Below are 21,629 nucleotides of genomic sequence, written 5' to 3'. Positions count from 1 at the left end.
CTCACGCTAGTGAAGGCGCTGGAGTCGGGGAGGAGATTTTGCCAGACGTCCACCAAGTCGAAGGACCCGAGCAGGTCCCTCAACTTCTCCATCGCCGCCGGGCTTCGCGGGGGACCCGAACGGTCCCTCGCCTCGAGTGTGCAATTAAAATCCCCCCCGAGGATGACGCACTCGCCCACGTCGACGGAGCCCAAAAGAGCGGACACTTCTTCGAAGAAGCGCACTTGCTGCGCACCGGTCTGAGGGGCGTACACGTTCACTAGATGGAGCGGCACGCCCCCCAGGCGAACAGTGACCTGGAGCAAGCGGCCCGGCACGTGCTCCTTGACCCCCAAGATCTCCGGCTGAAAATGCGGGGCCAGCGAGATAGCCACCCCACTGGAATTGTTGGAGAGGTGACTCTTGCTGACCCCTCCTTGCCACTCCAGGAGCCATGTGGCTTCGTCTCCCGGAACGGTATGGGTTTCTTGCAGGAAGCACACCGCATACTTCCTGTCCCGAAGGACCGAGAAATTATTGAATCTGCGGCGCGCCTCCCTGCTGCCGTTGATGTTGAGGCTGGCTATGGTTATCTTCATGTCAGAAGCATAATGCAACCTCTACCTACACCTAACAGGGGGAGGGAGCGTAGCTGCTAGTCAGCCACCAACTCCTCAGCAGCCCAGTGAGGAACGTTCTGAGCTGACGCAGCTCGAGCGGGTTCACGCCCTCATCCGCACCCAAGATTTTAACGGCGGCGCAGACGGACACGATGAGCAGCGCCAGCTCTGAGCACCTGGCGAGGGCCAGCCGGATCTTATTGTGCCGACCCAGGCACGTGGCCATAAAGTCCCGGAGTTCCCTTACGGGAATGAGGGGAGACTCGGCGAGTGGCACGAGGTCATCCATCGCCTCGTCGGCGCTGGAGTCCAAATCATCCTCCGTGCCCATCACCGAGTCCCCATCCTCCTCCAGGGGGTCGTCACCAGCGGCCGACCCGTCCGTCGCACAGTGCGCAGCGAACAGCTCGGCCGCACCAGCCAGCCCCGCCTCCGCCCGTATCCCACCCCCAGGATCGGCGGCAGAGGATTCCTCCCTGGGCTCCTCTAGGTGCGCCGGGCCAGAAGACAGCGGCGGCTCAGAGCTCCCCTCTGCCCCAGATGCCAGAACGACCGGAGAAACCGGGGAGAGAACAATTCCCAGCTCCTCCAGTATGTACGGCACCAGAGACGCAGCCAGGGGGCCATCCTCCTCCCCGCCACCAACCTCCGACCCAGCGGGTGGGGTGTCTTGAATTAAAACCTCGACCAGGTCGAGCAGCCCCTGAGAGATGTCCGGGTTGCATTGGGTGAGCTCATTTTCTTCAAACTCGCCCGACCCGGACCCTAGGCCGCCCGACCCGGCGAGGGGTAACGGCACAGAAAAAATGTCAATTTCCGCGGGTTGATCCGCGACCCCCCCCACGGGCAGGGTCTCATCCCCATCCCCGGGAGGCACATGCCGGACAGACACATCTGCCTCAGCCTCCCGAGGGACAGGCGACCCCTGCCGATCGCTGGTGATGATGACAGCGGGGGGTGGGGGGCGCAGTACCCGCGGCGGGCGATGACTCCCCCTGCTCGGAGGGAACTTCCTCCTCCCGGTCCTCCTCCTCTTCCAGGGGGTCGCGACTTCTTTTTAGCGCGGAGGGAGCGAGGGAGACCTCCATGTCTGCAGAGGCCCCCTCCTCTGCTCCCTCCGGCGGAGCAGGTTTGTCAGGGTCCTCGGGCCTGAGCCCGGCCGCAGGGAATGGCGTTTCCGCTACGGCGTTTGCAGCCACAGGCTTGGGCACGAGGCCCCTCCCGCCCTCGTCTGCCCCGACCAACTCCGCGAGGAGCGCGGGTGTCAGGGGCTCTAAGTTTAAGGGCCAGCCCTCCACAGGGGGACCCGCCCTGAGGTGTTTTGTTTTTCGCTGCGCCTTCCTTCCGCCCGGACACGCTCCCTCCCCCCCGCCGGAGGCCTTGGTGGCATTGACCTCCGTCGTCGACCGCGCATTGATTGTATCGGACGCGCGGCCAGACACGGGGGGAGGAGCAGCGACCGCGCCAACCTCGGCCGCACTAGATGACCTGGCGGCCTTGGAGGCGGGGCAGTTTTTTCTGATGTGCCCCACCTCCTTGCAGGCGTGGCACCGCACACCATCCGATGTCCAGAAGACGCGATAGGCGGTCCCCTCGTGGAGGACGACGAAAGCCCCGTCGGTGTCCTCCTCCCGCGCCAGCTGAATAAAGAGCTGATGCCGGAAGGAGAAGACATGGTGAAGGCTGGCTTCCCGGAAGCCGAGCGGGATGGGTGTGATCCCCGACCTCACCTCCCCGAGTTGGCGTAAGTGGGGGAGGAGGAGCTCACCAGGAACAAAGGGCGGGACGTTAGAAATAACCACCCTCTGCGCGGTGGCCTCAAGGGGGTCCACCGGCAGGAAGGTCCCGCTCACGGTGAGCCCCTTGGCGACGGCCAGGGACACCGCCCGCTCCGACCCCAGGAAGAACACAGCCTTCCCGTACATTTTTGAGGCGGCGAGGATGGCTGAAGGGCCGACAACCCCAGCCATAGCCTTTACACATGCCTCAATTGTCATTGTGGGGTGGGTGTAAATCTTCACCCCAAGCTTTTTGGTTATTAGTGAGAAAGGTGACGGGGCGGCAGAAGCAGCGGGAACAGCCATGGCTGTGGCTGCCACCACCGCATATGACCTAGCTGGCCCTGCCACCAGCGATGAAGCAGACGCCATTATGGGGTGGTTTTTAAAAAAGAGCTACACTCACCCCAAGCCACAGGCCTGAAGGTGTTAATGGCCTCGGGTTATTTTAAAGTCCTCCCTTGAGCAGAGGGAGCTGTTAAATTGAAGGCACACCTCTCCCCTTATTGATTGGAATTGGGAGAGGGGCCTTCTCCCCTCTGCTCAAGTGGCAAGTAATAAAAATATTAATAGAGGTGCCTCTTGAGAGAGAGAGAGCAGAGAGAGACAAAGAGAGAGAGAGAGGGGGGTGGGAAGGAGGAAGGCCACAAGGGTAGGGTTGCCACTCAGGATGGTGGGTGGGTGGGTGTCGGCAGGGGTGCACTCTCTGATGGAAAAATTAAAGTCTTTGAAGGTGGTCTTCTGGCAGGGGGAGAAAGATGTCTTCACCTGGGAAAGCTGGAGATGCCCCAGGCTCAGTCCCACACCAGGTCTTAACGATGTATTATGAAATTGGACTTCACCTAGGCAGCTCCAGCTGTCCCAGGTCAGGCAATAGAAGGGGTGCTTATTAGTGGTGTGTGTGGCCTAGTTTTTAGCAAGAGCCACACACACACACACCCCCCTTGATGATCCGGCCCTTTTTTCTTCTTTTCTCCCCCCACCTAAAATACAAAGGCCATGATTTTCGGCTTGTGTGGGGAATGGTCGGATTTCCCCGAATGTGGGGTTTCTGACACACATAAAAAAGTGTCAGCCAGCCCCACGCAATTTTCCCTCAATTGGCCAATTAATTCCCAGCATGTGGGAAGCCTTGCTAATTGTCTAAATCGAGTCATAAATCCCCACAGTATGATGTCATCATTCGTGGTGCTTTCAAGGTCCATAGCAAGCACTGCATCATCTGAAGGCTTCCAAATGAACCATACAGGATGGCAGAGGAGCCTGCAGCAGCTGTGGCCAGTGCCAGACCCCGAGCTGCCTTCAAATTCGACGAGGCCTCACTGCAGGCATTATTGGATGGGGTTAGGGCCCACAAGGAGCTCCTCTTCCCTAGGTCAGGGAGGAAGAGGCCTCCCACTGAGACCAATGCTGCATGGATGCAGGTGTCAGCAGATGCCAACTCGCTGCGAGTCACCAGAGGAACCTTGGCATTACATCTGTAGCTCCTTCCTTTACTCCCCCACAGTACCATCCAGAGCCCCCGTCCTCACTGTGGAGGAGGAAGAGGCTGTGCAGCCAGACTCCTCAGAGGAAGCTCCAACCTCTGAGGGTGCAGCGTACCTAGTACCAGCGCAGGCACTCACACCTCGGGGGAACCTTCGGGACATAGAGTATTGTTGTCACCTGGTGTTTTACAGCTGACAAGTGAGCCTCAGCAGATACTGGAGACAGGGACAGCAGTGGAGAGTCCTCGTCGGAGGGTGCAGGACTCTGCCATCTCAGTTCAGCTGTGCTGCATCTCGACCCTTTGCCTCTGGGTCCATCCGCAAGAGAAGAGGTGATGGATCTCCATGCACAGATGCAGGAGTCTCTGGCAGGTTTTGTCTCCAGGGTCGCTGCGAGTATGGAGTGAATGGAGGAGTCCATAGTGACCATGGGCAGAGCCTTTGTGGGGTCATTGGTGCATGAACGCAGCACCATGGAAAGGTTGGCAACCTCCATGGAGGAGATAACTCGCCAGCATACGGAAAACATGCTGAGTGCTCATAAGAGAATGACATCTCTTGAGGAGCATTGGCCATCTGTTGAACAGAGAAACCAGATCTTCATGGAAGTCCTTCTGAGTAGGACTGCCAGTGCAGAAACGGGTCCCACTGGCCCCCTAAAGCGCAGCAAGGTCCTCTCAAGCCACTTCCAAGCGCTGGCCCCTTCTGGCTTGTGCAGCTTCAGGTGAATGAGCAGCAGCCTGGTGCTCCTGGTAATCATCCTGCTGTTCCTGGTTCTGCTGCTGCCACCTCTGCTGTTGGAGATCCTCTAATGCCAGGAAGGGAAGGTGCCAAAGGTCTCCCATGCTTCTAGCAGATGCCTCGGTTGAGGAGGTCCTGAGTTAGGGTGGTGAAAGGGGCTTCCCAGGAGCTCACACTGAAGAAGTGTGTGAGGCTCCAACTTTCTGCAGCTGCTCCTAAGGCTTCAAATAGTTCCCCCAAGCCTTGATCAACAAGGTCCTGCAGCCTGCAAATGCTGCCTCTTTAAATCTCATCAGCCCTCAGCGACCTGCTGCTGCAAGCAAGCAAGCCAACTGTTTTCACGCCAGCTCTCATTGGCGGGGTTCCCCGCAGGTGGGTTTCAGGTGGGGAAAGCCCCAAAGTCGCAACGGCACGGGAAAATCATCCTTAACAAGGTGATCATTGGTGATTAGTGCTCCGACGAGCAGTCCCGCCAGCGGCGGGCGGAACTGAAGCGGAGCGCGTGGAAACGGCGGTCCGAAAGTCGGACGGGGCAGGGAATCAGGCGGGGGGGGTCCCGACCCGCTTTTTCCGCAATTTTCGGACCACAGCCGCATGAAAAGCCGCCCAACAGCTGCCCGCAAATCGGGGCCAAAGTCTTTGGGAGAGTGCACCAAATAACACCCACCTGCAGACGTTCAAGGATGATGTTGTTCTTCCCTCCTTCCAAACAGTTGGTGTTGGTTGATGTTTCTCTCCCCTCTCTCCCTCTCCTGGAATGGAGGCCAATTTGGGGAGGCAGTGATAGGAAAGGCCTCTCCCCTGGTTGGTGTTGTTGCTGGCCTCCTTTCTCCTTCTCCTCCTCTGTTCTCTCTCTCCAGGCAACTCAGTTGTTGTGATGATGGTGGAGGTGGAGGTGGTGGTGGTCTTTCGTTCTCCTCCTCTTCCTGGTCAGGAGACCACCACTTTCCACTCTCCACTCTCCTGGTTTGGCTGCTCCTTCTCCTCCTGCTGACTGAGGCAGCTGCACAGCCAGCAATGCTGAGAATGAGGTCTGAACAGAGGGTACTCTTTTAGTTTGAACCAAAAAAAATCCAAATTGGACTGTAAACAAAAGTTCAACTAAAACTTAACAAATCAAATTAAAATTTGGTTTTCCGGGTTGAAGATGCACTCCAGTCCCCGTGGCGCCCACCGGTCGCGGAAATACTCAAGCGCACCGGCGGACACCGCGTGCTCCATCTCCAGGGCCACCCGGGCGCGAACATGGCCGCGGAAGAGAGGCAGGCAATCTGGCTGGACGACCCCCTCGACCGCCCGCTGCCTGGACCAATTGATGGCTCTTTTAGACAGGCCCAGGAGCAGGCCCACAAGGAGGTCCTCCAACCTGTCCGCTCCCCTCCGCACCGGGTGACCGTAGATCAAGATCGTGGGACTGAAGTGCAACCAAAAATCGAGGAGCAGCCCCTTCAAGTAGTGAAAGAGGGGCTGCAACCTCCCACACGATATAAACGTGAAACACGGACTCCTCCAGGCCGCAAAAAATGCAGGTGGCCTGGGAGTCAGTGAACCTATTTAAAACCTTATTGCACGGAACCGCTCCGTGCAACACCCTCTAGGCCAAGTCCCCGATGGAACAAGGGAGGACTCCCGCGTAGAGAGCCCTCCATTGGGGACCTCCGCCTCCGCCGGTCGGCAATACGCCACGCCAAGGCGTGTCTGGATGGCAGACGAAGATGGCAAAATGGAGAGTGTGCAGGAGCAGCCCGTACAGGAAACGCCTCCGCGTGGACTGAAAAGGCATGGAGGGTATTTCCTCGAGATGGCTCAAGTTGTGAGGCGCCGGTTCCCGAGGGGATTTTCGGGGCCGGGCGCCGATGAGGAATTCCATCCGAATGGGGGTAAGCTCGGACGGGATCACCCCACGTGCTTGAGCCGCCTCGATACACCAAGTGGAGTCGGGGCCCAGTGCCACTTTCACCGACTCGATGGCTTCGACCGCGAGCCGGACGTTGGCGCAGGACAGGCGCCGCGCCAGCTCCTCCGGCGTCATCCAGCCCGCTCCTCCGCCATCGAGCAGGTCCCCGACTCTGGTCACCTTGCCAGGCACAGCCCTGCCCTCCGCCAGCCGCCCGAACCCACGGTCGTGGAGGTGCGGATTCCTGAGCAGCGGCTCCCGAAGGAGAGCCGCCGCTCCTGACGGGGGAGAGCTCCGCCTGGAATCGACGTAGTTCCAAACCCATAGCAGTTCCTGGTAGAAGACAGGCAGCTCCCACAGGCCGGCACGCCTGCCGCCCACTTTCACAAACAGGAGCTGCGTGTCGTAATTGAGGCCGTGCAGCTGGCGGAAGAAATACGTCGCCAGCGCACACCATTTCGGAGGATTCTCGACATACAGGTATCTCTGCAGCGTCTTAAGACGGAATGTCGCAGCCTGGGTGCGAAGGCACACCAGCGCCTGACCGCCCTCCCTAAGCGGGAGACACAGAACCGCGCCAGAGACCCAGTGCTTCCTTTTGTCCCAGAAGAAGTCGATGAGCTTCTTCTGCATCTTGGCGACAAACGGAGGGGGAGGGATCAAAGTGACCAACCGGTACCACAACATGGCGGCCACCAGCTAGTTTATGACCAGCGCTCGACCCCTGTAGGACAACACTCGGAGCAGTCCTGTCCAGCGTCCTAGGCGAGCGGTGACTTTGGCCTCCAGCTCTAGCCAGTTCGCCGGCCAGGCGTCCTCGGCAGGGCTAAGGTAGACTCCCAAATAGAGGAGGTGCGTGGTGCTCCAGGCGAAAGGCCTGAGCTCCTCCGGCAGGGAGTCCACCCGCCACTGACCCACCAGGAGTCCGGAACATTTCTCCCAGTTGATCTTGGCGGAGGATGCGTCCGAGTAAATCTGCTGGCATTCCCACATCCTCCGCAAGTCAGCAGGATCCGTGATCGTGAGGAGCACGTCATCGGCGTAAGCCGAGAGGACCAGCTGCACGACCGGCCCTTGCAGAGCCAGTCCCTACAAACTCTTCCGCAAGAGGCGCAGGAAAGGCTCCACGCAAACGGCGTATATCTGACTGGACATGGGGCATCCCTGATGCACCCCCCTCCCGAAGCGAAAGGGCGCCATCAAGGACCCATTAACTTTAATCAGACACTCCGCGGCGGCGTACAGAAGTCGGATCCGGGCGACGAAATGCGTCCCGAACCCAAATGCGTGCAGAGACCCGAAGAGATACTCATGATCCACCCTCTCAAACGCCTTGTTCTGATCCAGGGAAAAGAAGGGGACCGACAGACCAGCCGTCTGGGAGTGGTGGACCAGGTCCCGGACCAGATGGATGTTATCGTGGATGGTCCGGCCTGGGACCGTGTAGGACTGGTCGGGGTGGATCATGTGGGCCAGCACGGTGCCAAGGCGAGCAGACATGGCCCTGGCAAAGATTTTATAGTCCGTGCTGAGGAGGGAGACCAGGCGCCAGTACTTAAGGAGGCGGAGATCGCCCTTCTTAGGCAGCAGGACAATGACCGCCCTGCGCCAAGAGAGGGGCATCTCCCCGGTCGCCAAACTTTCCCCCAGGACCCGCGCGTAGTCACCCTCCAAGACGTCCCAGAACGCCCTGTGGAACTCCACGGTCAGCCCGTCCAGCCCCGGGGACTTTCCCCTGGAGAGCTGGCGGAGGGCGCCGGTCAGCTCCGTCAGGCTTAGCGGAGCGTCCAATTGTTCGGCGCCCTCCGGGCTGACCTTCGGCAGGTCCTCCCACAAAACTCTGCGGCATCCTCGCTGGACGGATCCGGAGAGAACAGAGCCCCGTAATAGGCGTGGGTCTCTGCGCTGATTCCCTCCGGATCTGAGACCAGATTTCCATCATCGGCCGGCAGCCCCACGAGCTGCTTACGGACACCCCGTCTTTTTTCCAGCGAGTAGAAGAAGGGGGAGCCGCGGTCCAGGTCCCGCAGGAGCTGGATCCGCGATCTCACATACGCGCCTCGGGACCCGATGAGCTGCAGGTCCTTCAGCGCCCCCTTCTTCTCTTCATACACCTTCCGCAGGGCCGGGTCCTCGACGACCTGACCGAGACGGCACTCCAGGTCGAGCACCCCCTTCTCCAACCGCCCGACCCGGGCCTCCTGCCTCTTGATCGACACCTTCGCGTACTCCTGACAGAAGAGACAGACGTGAGCCTTGACCACGTCCCACCATAGCCTCAAGGAGGGGAGGCCCCCCGGCTTCCTTCTCCAGTCGGCCCAGAACCGACGAAACGAATCCCGGATCCGTGCGTCCTCCAGCAGCAGTTTGTTAAAATGCCAGTACGCGGACCCCCCCTCGCGCGCAGCTGCCCACACCAGGTGGTGTTCCGTGCACGGCACTGGCCGCATGGAAGCCGCCGGAACACAGGAGACGTACGCCCGGGAAATGTAGAGGCGGTCGATTCTGGACCTACCTCCCCCAGACCTCACGCTAGTGAAGGCGCTGGAGTCGGGGTGGAGATTTTGCCAGACGTCCACCAGGTCGAAGGACCCGACCAGGTCCCTCAACTTCTCCATCGCCGCCGGGCTTCGCGGGGGAACCGAACGGCCCCTCGCCTCGAGGGTGCAGTTAAAATCCCGCCCGAGGATGACGCACTCGTCCACGTCGACGGAGCCCAAAAGAGCGGACACTTCTTCGAAGAAGCGCACTTGCTGCGCACCGGTCTGAGGGGCATACAAGTTCACTAGATGGAGCGGCACGCCCCCCAGGTGAACAGTGACCTGGAACAAACGGCCCGGCACATGCTCCTTGACCCCCAAGATCTCTGGCTGAAAATGCGGGGCCAGCAAGATAGCCACCCCACTGGAATTGTTGGAGAGGTGACTCATGCTGACCCCTCCTTGCCACTCCAGGAGCCACGTGGCTTCGTCTCCCGGAACGGTGTTTGTTTCTTGCAGGAAGCACACCGCATACTTCCCCTCCCGAAGGACCGAGAAGTTATTGAATCTGCGGCGCGCCTCCCTGCTGCCGTTGATGTTGAGGCTGGCTATGGTTATCTTCATGTCAGAAGCATAGTGCAACCTCTACCTACACCAAACAGGGGGAGGGAGCACAGCCGCTGGTCAGCCGCCACTTCCTCAGCTGCCCAGTGAGGAACGTTCTGAGCCGACGCAGCTCGAGTGGGTTCACACACTTGTCTGCGCCCATGATCTTAACGGCGGCGCAGACGGACACGATGAGCAGCGCCAGCTCCGACCACCTGGCGAGGGCCAGCCGGATCTTATTGTGCCGACCCAGGCACGTGGCCATAAAGTCCCGGAGTTCCCTTACGGCAATGAGTGGCGACTCGGCGAGGGGCACGAGGTCATCCATCGCCTCGTCGGTGCTGGAGTCCAAATTGTCCTCCGTGCCCATCACCGAGTCCCCATCCTCCTCCAGGGGTCGTCACCAGCGGCCAACCTGTCCGTCGCACAGTGCGCAGCGAACGGCTCGGCCGCACCAGCAAGCCCCGCCTCCGCCCGGATCCCACCCCCCAGGATCGGCGGCAGAGGATTCCTCCCTGGGCTCCTCTAGGGGCGCCGGGCCAGAAGACGGCGGCGGTTCAGAGCTCCACTCCGCCCCAGACGCCGTAACGACTGGAGAAACCGGGGAGAGAACAATTGCCAGCTCCTCCAGTACGTCCAGCACCAGAGACGCAGCCAGGGGGCCATCCTCCTCCCCGCCAACAACCTCCGACCCAGCGGGTGGGGTGTCTTGAAATAAAACCTCCACCAGGTCGAGCAGCCCCTGGGAGATGTCCGGGTCGCATTGGGCGAGCTCATTTTCTTCAAAATCGCCCGACCCGGACCCCAGGCCACCCGACCCGGCGCGGGGTAATGGCACAGATAAAATGTCAATTTCCGCGGGTTGATCCGTGACCCCCCCCACGGGCAGGGTCTCATCCCCATCCCCATCCCCGGGAGGCACGTGCCGGACAGACACATCTGCCTCAGCCTCCCGAGTGACAGGCGACACCTGCCGATCGCTGGTGATGATGACAGCGGGGGGGGGCGCAGTACCCGCGGCGGGCGATGACTCCCCCTGCTCGAAGGGACCTTCCTCCTCCTCTTCCACGGGGTCGCGCCTTCTTTTTAGCGCGGAGCAGGTTTGTCGGGTTCTTCGGGCCCGAGCCCGGCCGCAGGTAATGGCGTTTCCGCTATGGCGGTTGCAGCCACAGGCTCGGGCACGAGGCCCCTCCTGCCCTCGTCTGCCCCGACCAACTCCGCGAGGAGCGCGGGTGTTAGGGGCTCTAAGTTTAAGGGCCAGCCCTCCACAGGGGGAGCTGCCCTGAGGTGTTTCATTTTTCGCCGCACCTTCCTTCCGCTCGGACGCGCTCCCTCCCCCCCGCCAGAGGCCTTGGTGGCACCGGCCTCTGACGTCGACCGCGCATTGGTTGCATCGGACGCGCGGCCAGACCCGGGGGGAGGAGCAGCGGCGACGCCAACCTCGGCCGCACTAGATGACCTGGCGGCCTTGGAGGCGGGGCAGTTTTTTCTGATGTGCCCCACCTCCTTGCAGGCGTGGCACCGCACACCGTCCGACGTCCAGAAGATGCGATAGGCGGTCCCCTCGTGGAGGACGATGAAAGCCCTGTCGGTGTCCTCCTCCCGCGCCAGCTGAATAAAGAGTTGGCGCCGGAAGGAGAAGACGTGGCGAAGGCTGGCTTCCCGGAAGCCGAGCGGGATGGGTGTGATCCCCGACCTCACCTCCCCGAGCTGTCGTAAGTGGGGGAGGAGGAGCTCACCAGGAACAAAGGGCGGGACGTTAGAAATAACCACCCTCTGCGCGGTGGCCTCAAGGGGGTCCACCGGCAGGAACGTCCCGCCCATGGTGAGCCCCTTGGCGACGGCCAGGGACACCGCCCGTTCTGACCCCAGGAAGAACACAGCCTTCCCGTACATTTTTGAGGCGGCGAGGATGGCTGAAGGGCCGACAACCCCAGCCATAGCCTTTACACACGCCTCAATTGTCATTGTGGGGTGGGTGTAACTCTTCACCCCAAGCTTTTTGGTTATTAGTGAGAAAGGTGACGGGGCGGCAGAAGCAGCGGGAGTAGCCGTGGCTGTGGCTGCCACCACCGCATATGACCTAGCTGGCCCCGCCACCGGTGATGAAGCAGACGCCATTATGGGGTGGTTTTTAAAAAAGAGCTACACTCACCCCAAGTAACAGGCCTGAAGGTGTTAATGGCCTCGGGTTATTTTTAAGTCCTCCCTTGAGCAGAGGGAGCTGTTAAATTGAAGGCACACATCTCCCCTTATTGAATGGAATTGGGAGAGGGGCCTTCTCCCCTCTGCTCAAGTGGCAATTAATAAAAAGATTAATAGAGGTGCCTCTTGAGAGAGAGAGCAGAGAGAGACAAAGGGAGAGAGAGAGGGGGGTGGGAAGGAGGGAGGCTGCAAGGGCAGGGTTGCCACTCAGGACGGTGGGTGGGTGGGTGTCGGCAGGGGTGCACTCTCTGATGAAAAATTAAAGTCTTTGAAGGTGGTCTTCTGGCAGGGGGAGAAAGATGTCTTCACTTGGGAAAGCTGGAGATGCCCCAGGCTCAGTCCCACACCAGGTCTTAACGATGTATTATGAAATTGGACTTCACCTGGGCAGCTCCAGCTGTCCCAGGTCAGGCAATAGAAGGGGTGCTTATTAGTGGTGTGTGTGGCCTAGTTTTTAGCAAGAGCCACACACACACACACCCCTTGATGATCCGGCCCTTTTTTCTTCTTTTCTCCCCACACCTAAAATACAAAGTCTTTGGGAGAGTGCACCAAATAACACCCACCTGTAGATGTTCAAGGATGATGTTGTTCTTCCCTCCTTCCAAACAGTTGGTGTTGGTTGATGTTTCTCTCCCCTCTCTCCCTCTCCTGGAATGGAGGCCAATTTGGGGAGGCAGTGATAGGAAAGGCCTCTCCCCTGGTTGGTGTTGTTGCTGGCCTCCTTTCTCCTTCTCCTCCTCTGTCCTCTCTCTCCAGGCACCTCAGTTGTTGTGATGATGGTGGAGGTAGAGGTGGTGGTGGTCTTTCGTTCTCCTACTCTTCCTGGTCAGGAGACCACCACTTTCCACTCTCCACTCTCCTGGTTTGGCTGCTCCTTCTCCTCCTGTTGACTGAGGCAGCTGCACAGCCAGCAATGCTGAGAATGAGGTAATGTCAGACTGAAGTACAGAAGCCTGCTAGGGCCTTTTATACAGGGGTGGTCACTGCCGGTACTGCAGTATAAAATCAGTTCTTCTCTTAAAGGTACATACACAACACATTCCCTCTCTCTATGGTCAAATTCACCTAACTATTCAACTATGCAGCCCTCACACTCCCTATCACTCTGATGCAATTACAACTTACAACACACAGGGAGGGCCCTTGGTCTTGCCACCTCACTCCTTCTTTGTCTCCTTCTAAGCATCCATGCTATGGATTCTCTACACTCACTCCTTCATTCTCACGCAAACTCCACTTGTCTCCCTCATTGCAGGAAAAGAGAGCTCACAATAAAAGGGAAAGAGTGAGGACAAGATGAGGGCCACCCTCAGTAGCCCAGCTCACCCCCTGGGACGAGGCAGTCCTGGAGATCATGGGAGTGGAGGATGATGCGCAAGTGGGGGACGGACAGATGGGTGCATCACAGCAAGCTGGTGACAGAACAGTTTTCCATCTCTCTCATTGACATTGCATGAGTCGCTGATAATGATTCTGAAGCTCTAACAGATGGACTTATGATCATCTGCAATATGCAATGTTCATGTAACCTTGGCATCACATCTCTGACTCTTTCCTTTACTCCCCTACAGGACCATCGACAGCACCCGTCCCCACTAGCCAGGAGGAAGAGCATGAGCATCCAGACTCCTCAGAGGAAGCTGCAACCTCTGAGGGTGCAGCGTCAGCAGAATTCAGCGCACCCAGCACCAGCGCAGACACTCACACCTCGGTGGGACCTTCGCGAGATAGAGTAGTGTTGTCGCCTGGTGTATCACAGCTCACAAGTGAGCATCAGCAGATTGTGGAGACAGGGACAGCAGTGGAGAGTCCTAGTCGGAGGGCGCAGGACTCTGCCAGCTCGGCTCAGCTGCATGTCGACCCTCTGCCTCTGGGTCCATCCATAAGATCAGCGATGCTGGAACTCCAGGAACAGATGCAGGAGTCTCTGGCAGGTTTTGTCTCCAGGGTCGCTGCGAGAGTGGAGCGAATGGAGGAGTCCATTGCGAACATGAGCAGAGCCTTTGTGGAGTCATTGGCGCATAAACGCATCACCATGGAAAGGATGGCAACCTCCACGGAGGTGATAAGTTGCCAGAGTGCAGAAAACATGGTGAGTGTTCTGAATAGAATGACATCTCTGGAGGAGCGATGGTCATCTATTGAACAGAGAAACCAGGCCTTCATGGAAGTCCTTCTGAGTAGGGCTGCCAGTGCAGATACGGGTCCCCATGGCCCCCCTGATGTGCAGCAAGGCGCTCTCAAGCTACTTGCAAGCGCTGAGGGGGACCTGACCCATGAGAGGGAAGTTGGTGGCAGACATCAAGGAAGTGGGGGCTCCTCTCCAAGCGCTCACACTTCCATGCCACTGCAGAGCCCTCGGTCAGAGCCCCACCGGGGTCCACACCCAACTGAGATGTGCGTCTCAACCCCTGCACAGCCGCAGGAGCAGCAGACTGTTGGTGAGCCCTCACAGGTTCGCAACCCCAGAGGATGCCCGCAAAAGGTGTTGAGACAAGAGCAGCAAGAAAGTGAGCAAGGGGCCTCCACATCTGCTGAAGCCACAGTGGAAGCACCACGTAGGAGCACGCTTAAGAGAAAGATACTGCACAAATAGTCACGAGTAGTCACTTGGGTGAAATTTGATGTTTAATATTAAAAAGCCATCAGATGGTTACTGTAAATAAAAAATCTGATGGCTACTGCTGCAGTTGTGGCGTGTGTCATTTCGCTAATGGGACTTCCACATTGAGAGCTTAGGATCAGTTGGTATATGCCTCAGTTGAGGAAGCGCTCAGTGAAGGTGGCGAGAGGGGTTTCCCAGGAGGTCACACTGGAGATGGGTGTCAGGCTCCAAACTTCCTCAGCTGTCGTTATGCCTTCTCAAAGATCCCCCAGACCTGAGCCAACAAAGTCCTGCCACCTGCAAATGATGGCTGATCAAATCTCCTCTTTAATGTTTGAGCTGCAGCTGATAGTCAGCATTCCAATTGTGCTACTGCCAGGTTTGACCGTCGTGTTTCAGAATAGGCGGGCTTCATGTGGGAAAAGTGTTAAAATCACAAAGGCCTATCAAAATGGCATTATAGAGGCAATTTAGTGCCTGTTAAGGGCCTTAACGACTTATCCCGCCTCCTGGAGACAGGACAGAGACGGGACCAGTAGACACGATTTAATGAAAATTGCTTGGAGGCGGGATGGAGGCGGGGTTGGGCCCGCCCGCCAGTTTTTGCAATTTTAACCCCCCACACGCCTCCAATCCCGCCTCAGCGGCCCGATGAAAATCAAGCCCTAAAAGTCAGTAAACTGTTCATTTTCTGTTTAGATCAGCAACTCTTTCCCTTGTACACACCTTAGAATCAAAGAATAGCTCAGCACAGAAGGAGGCCATTCGGCTCATCGAGTCTGCGCCGGCTCTTTCGAAGAGCAATCCTGTTAGCTCCACCCCCTCGCTCTTTCCCCATATCCCTGCAATTTTTTCCCCTTCAAGTTTTTATTTAATTCCCTTTTGAAAGCTACTATTGATTCTGAATCCACCACCCTATCAGGCAGTACAGTTCAAATCCTAACAACTCGTTGCGTACATGTTTTTTTCTTCTGTCCAGCAAGGAACGGCAGATCCGGCAGATCCCATTTCTCAAAAATTGACATCCAACCACTAGATACAAAAGTACTGCAAATGAAGTCTAATTTTTAACATTAGGATATAAATCCCCCATAGAATAAGAAAAAAGTAACTCTGCTCATTCAACCTACCCTAATGTAGACTCCACCCCACCTATTTAATTTCTCGATGTAAAGTTCTTCATAAATGCTGACTGGTCCCCAAAGGTAATTAAGCAATATTCCAGAATATTCATTCAGTCTCATATTGTCAGTATTGACTCCTGGCTCCCTCCCCAGCCTCCTCCAATGCCAGCAGCACAGGAAATTTTGATTTCCATGGAATATTTGGTCATCTCAGTCCATACCTATCCCTACAACTAACAATCTTATTCCCAGCCAAATATTTATCCAGCACCAGAAGAATTTGTTTCCATAATGAAAATGAGAGACAAAAGCATTTTTTTTTAGTTTCCACTAAAAGCAATTTCAGTACAATTAAAAAGACATCTGGCAAAATATTTCTCTGCCAATAAAGAACTGAAATTGCTGGAAATGCACAACAGGTCCATCAGTATCTGAAAATAGAAAAAAAGGGTAAACTTTCCAGGTAGACACCCTGGGCTAGATTTCCACTTTAGCACAATTAGGAACATAGGAACAGGAAGAGGCCATTCAGCCCCTGGAGCCTGTTCCGCCATTCAGTGAGATCATGACTGATCTTTGACCTCAATTCCATTTACCCACCTTTGCTTTGTAACCCATAATATCCTTACCTAACAAAATCAATCTCAGTTTTGAAAATTTCTAGCCTCAACAGCTTTTTGAGTTAGAGGGTTTTAAATTTCCACTACCCATTGTGTGAAAACGTGCTTCACCCTTTGAATGGCCTAGCTCCAATTTTAAGGTTATTGAGGTATATCTCTGACCTCAGCCAATATTCTGGCCTTGTGTTCATTTAAGTGTCTTTGGCAAGTGTCTCAAAGAGCCGACAAGTACTGGAGGAGCTAAATTAGTGTGCCAGGCCTCGGCTGTCTGCCACAGCATTGCATTGCAGGTGGTTTCCAAACTGCTGGCAAAACAATGATATTTTGATAATTGCCTTTTCTAACTCTGGCGCTCATGCAGTTAATTGCTCTGTGTTCATTTGCACAGGCATTCTGAATTTCAAAAACTGGATCCCCTCTCCACTGCCATAGCAACATTCGATGCCAAGGAGAAACAGGTACCCTGGCATCCAGTGTTGCTATGATGCAAATTATGGGAAATGTTGGATGACAGATTAACCTAATTTGCATATGCTTATTAAGGGTGGCCGTATTGCATGTCAGCTGTCCCGTCCTGCTCTTGCCTATTTCAGCTCTACTGACAAATCAACAGAGGAAGGGCAAGAAATCCAGGCTACTTTATCAGAACTGACAATGCGCCTATATCTAAAATATTAACCTATCGTTTCTTCTTTCAGATACTGACCTTGCTGTGTATTTCCAGCATTTTCTACTTCCATTTTGGAAACCCAACATTTTCAATTCTACAAATATACAGGCATTCTTATTATTAATAAGTTGATGAGTAAATAGACAAGCTCCACGATTGTACTGAAAATCTTATTTCCACACACTCAGGTGTGGTTATTAGACTATTATTGAAAGTGTACCTTATGGGCATTTCTTTCATTGTGTTTTTTTGCAAAGTATTTCTCTGTGATAATTGTAATCCTATTATGATCCAGCCATTAGGCAAGACGGTATCAGCAGCCACCAGTACCAGTCACCTTTGTCATTGAAAACTGCCATCAGGATTCCAACTAACATGCCATTGTAGCCACAGAAACCAGCTGTGATGTCCTTGCTGTGTAAGGAAATTATGAAAATTATTAAACATTGAAATAGCCATTATGTAAAATGAATTAAGTATAGTGAATCTATACTTACCTGTCTAGTTAGATTAATTGGCAATTTTGTGTCTTAATACAATAGTGAGACATTGGTCTTTGGCGAATAATCACAAGATAGATACAGATGAATAAAGATCATCTTAGCTCATTCATCTAGAAATACTCTACAGTTCACCCAAATGTTCCTTAAATAATCCAAAGGTTTTCACTTCCAATACATTACCCATTCTATACCCACCATGGACTACTCCTCAGAATCGGTTTCATTCTTGGACACACAAATCTCCATCAAAGACGGACACCTCAGCACTTCACTCTACCGCAAGCCCACAGACAACCTCACGATGCTTCACTTCTCCAGCTTCCACCCTAACCACGTTAAAGAAGCCATCCCCTATGGACAAGCCCTGTGAATACACAGGATCTGCTCAGACGAGGATGAACGCGATGGACACCTACAGACACTGAAAGACGCCCTTGTAAGAACGGGATATGACGCTCGACTCATCGATCGACAGTTCCGACGGGCCACAGCGAAAAATCGCACCGACCTCCTCAGAAGACAAACATGGGACACAACCAACAGAGTACCTTTCGTCATCCAGTACTTCCCCGGAGCGGAGAAACTACGCCATGTTCTTCGCAGCCTTCAACATGTCATCAATGACGATGAACACCTCGCTAAGGCCATCCCCGCGCCTCCACTACTCGCTTTCAAACAGCCGCCTAACCTCAAACAGACCATCGTTCGCAGCAAATTACCCAGCTTTCAGGAGAACAGCGACCACGACACCACACAACCCTGCCACAGCAACCTCTGCAAGACATGCCAGATCATCAACACAGATACCATCATCACACGTGAGGACACCACCCACCAGGTACATGGTACATACTCATGTGACTCGGCCAACGTTGTCTACCTCATACGTTGCAGGAAAGGATGCCCCGGAGCATGGTACATCGGCAAGACCATGCAGACACTGCGACAACGGATGAACGGACACCGCGCAACAATCACCAGGCAGGAGTGTTCCCTCCCAGTTGGTGAACACTTCAGCAGTCAAGGACATTCAGCCTCCGATCTTCAGGTAAGCATTCTCCAAGGCGGCCTTTGAGACACACAACGCAAAATCATCGAGCAGAAACTGATAGCCAAGCTCCGCACCCATGAGGACAGCCTCAACCAAGATCTTGGGTCCATGTCACGCTACATGTAACCCCACCTGACGCAGGGTCATCCAGACTCGAGTCAACATTGGCTTGTTCTCTCTACACAGATGCGGCTGGACCTGCTGTGATTTCCAGCAAAAAAAAAAAAAATTTTTTTTGTCTGTTTTTTTGTTTTTCATACAGACCCCAGCATCTGCAATATTTGACCCCTCGTGACCCCATCTCATTGTTCTTTGATGTAATGTTTTCCTGACTGACCTGTTTGGACACCATTTACACCTTTGATTGCTGTGATTATCTCTCTGCCGAGGTGTGATAAATGGCAGTTGGCAAGATTACCTGTAAACATCTGACATTATTCTCTAACTATATAAGCTGTGTCTTTATGCATTTCTCCACTTCACCTGACGAAGGAGCAGCGCTCCGAAAGCTTGTGATTTCAAATAAAGCTGTTGGACTATAACCTGGTGTTGTGTGACTTCTTACAATCATTCTATATATTGATCACTCTTTATGTGAAGAATTATTTCTTTGACACTAGTCTCAAATTTACCCTTTTTAATGTGTTCTGCTGTTATTATTTAGTTTGAAGTCGTGTTCTGGAATGTACTTTTTCTATACCATTTACTATATTATATACATCAGTAAAGAAATCTCTCAGGTGCCTTCTAACTGTTTGACTTTCTATTAGTGCGTGGATATACCAATAAGGTATGAAAGGAAAAATGCATCAGAAATGGTATAAATATACACCAATGTACTTTGCAAAGTGTTCCAGTGCAAGATGATTTAGCCATTTAGAAGGGAAGCCAATAAGCAACTGGCTTCAAACTGACTTTGCTTAAATGCCCCCTTAGATAAACTGCCAGATGTAAGGGGGGTAGCGGGTGTGGCGCGTGCGCCCAGTCAGTTATGCCCCTAACTGTTTGTGAGCGGTTTGAATCGCTCCCACATCCCTTGGGTTCTAGACACCGGACTTAGGTACAGGCGGCGATACAGAAAGACTCGAGTAGACAGGTGGTTTGGAGATAAGAAAACCAAGATTTTATTAAAGCAGAAATTAACACAGTCTTACGAGAAGTTACTAGTATAAAAATACAGGCAAATACAAAATAACTATATACTTATACAGGGAATGGGGAACACACGGCACATTGAGGGAAAACAAACTATCTTAACAATCCCCTTATCTTTATCCCACCCCACTATACCTAACTAGATTAAGCTATGAGGGGCCAGAATTCATGCTCACCAATCCAAAGCAAAGCCAACTGTTAACGAAAATGCAGATTTTGAAGTTTGGTTCTGTTTCCTCTTAGGTACCCCGTCGCCACGTGGTCTTCAGGGGTGCGGTGCTGGATCTGCTGCTGCGATACTCCTTCTTCCCCTCCACTGCTGTCATCGTCTCGTTGTGATGGGTTCTCCTCTTCTTCTCCCTCGGGCGGTCGTCGGCGGCAACATTGTGCCTACAGGGCAGTTGGCAGTCTTAACTGCCTAGATTTTCCTACCCAAGCTTAAGAACGCCAATATATTCGTCGTGGTGTGGCCACCTGCGTTTTCGCAGTGTTCACCAAGGAAGGTTCGCCTCACCAAGCGCCAGCTTATAACTAGATGCTTGGCTTCATCAATATGTCTTTCACTGCCCTGCTCTGCTCTTATCGAGTTGTTACCGTCTTCTTCGTCTCCTATCGTCTTGTCTCGTTCAGTTACTATACGAGTCCTGAACTGCCTACTCAGTTTCGTCTCGCCCCTTTTGTGGCCTGGGCATCCTGGATGGCTATGGACTTGGGTCTTGTTCCCCTTCCCCGCGATTGGTATGGTGTAACTGGTTACTGAAAATCTGCTACGGGGAGCGAGGAGAGAACCCGCCACGAGGCCAGGGCATGAGTGCGAGCGGCAGCCCAAGAGGCCGGAGCCACGAGAGCATGGACAAGGGCAAGAGCAAGCGAGCAAGAGCCAGGAGAGCGATTTCTGCCAGGGGCTTGCAGTTATACTCCTTGCGATAGCCCCTTATCTGCGCGCCAAATCAGGTTAGTTCATTGTTCCAATTTTGGCGGGCTAGTTTAAATGATTGTAGCAATCTAAACTAACTGTTTTTAGATGGCCGTTTATCACACCTAATGGCCTGATGTCTGAGCTGTATTGTTATTAATGCATTCTAATCGGCCTGTCCAGCCTCGAAGGCTTCCGTAAGCTGTTTCCGATTATTTATGCAAACAACTTGATCGCCTCAAGTATAGGCCTAACTGGTTTTGGTCTGTCTACGATTTGGCTTAATGCATATTCAAAGTCCTGTGTCTGCTTTCCAAAATACAAAGTCCTTTTTCACAGAAACTGCATTTTAGGTTTCGATTTCCCCAAAAGCTGCTTGTGCCACAGAGTCTAAGCTTTTGAAATCTTGCACACTTTTGGTCATGAGGTGCGGACACCATCTTTGGGTACCCTTTTTAAAATGTCCATGCAGGGTCCCTTTTATTAATAATAACCTTGGGGGAAATGTGGAAATTTTGCGAATCTTACACTCCCCCCTGTGATACTAAAACTTTCTTGAAGTATCATTCTTACAAGGTGAGCAAAATTTTTCTGACCCTCCATAGTCAACCTTCCCCTGTAATTACCTATCTAATATACCCACGACACATACACTTCCCATTCCGCGAAAATGTAGTGTACATAAGCATACATAGGATAAATTACAGGCTTTACACACATACAAGCATGGGGAGGGGTCCAACACCCCTGCACCACTTGGTACACATACATCTTTATTAAACGCATCGCATAAAAGAAGAAAAAAACAACTTTATTGAAAACAACAAACCCAAAAAATCAACATAATTGTTTTTAGAATACAAGGAAAAGACTTAAACAGGCGTATCTCCCTCCACCTTCACATAATGTTCCTTCCAGATCTTCTGGTTTTGGAATTCTAATAGCTGACCTTTTCCCTTACATTGAATGCAAACTAGATACAACACTATCCCTAACTGACAAACCACGAGAATGTGGGAAGCCAGTCTGATCCACGAAGTGACCTCTATGTTATTGAAAATGTCCCACCAGGGTGGAATCACAATATCCAATATCTTAGCCCCTATCTCTACTGTTTTCTGCTCTAGAGTGTAAAAATGTTTTTGCGAAACTATAATGGCTTTGAGTATTTTGGTAAGGTGTTCAGGGA

The sequence above is a fragment of the Somniosus microcephalus genome, chromosome 2 (assembly GCF_052327205.1).
Source record: "Somniosus microcephalus isolate GS21.2 chromosome 2, FLI_Smic_1.0, whole genome shotgun sequence".
NCBI classification, from domain to species: domain Eukaryota; kingdom Metazoa; phylum Chordata; class Chondrichthyes; order Squaliformes; family Somniosidae; genus Somniosus; species Somniosus microcephalus.
The sequence above is the reverse complement of the archived record's forward strand: the minus strand, read 5'-3'. Positions refer to the sequence as shown.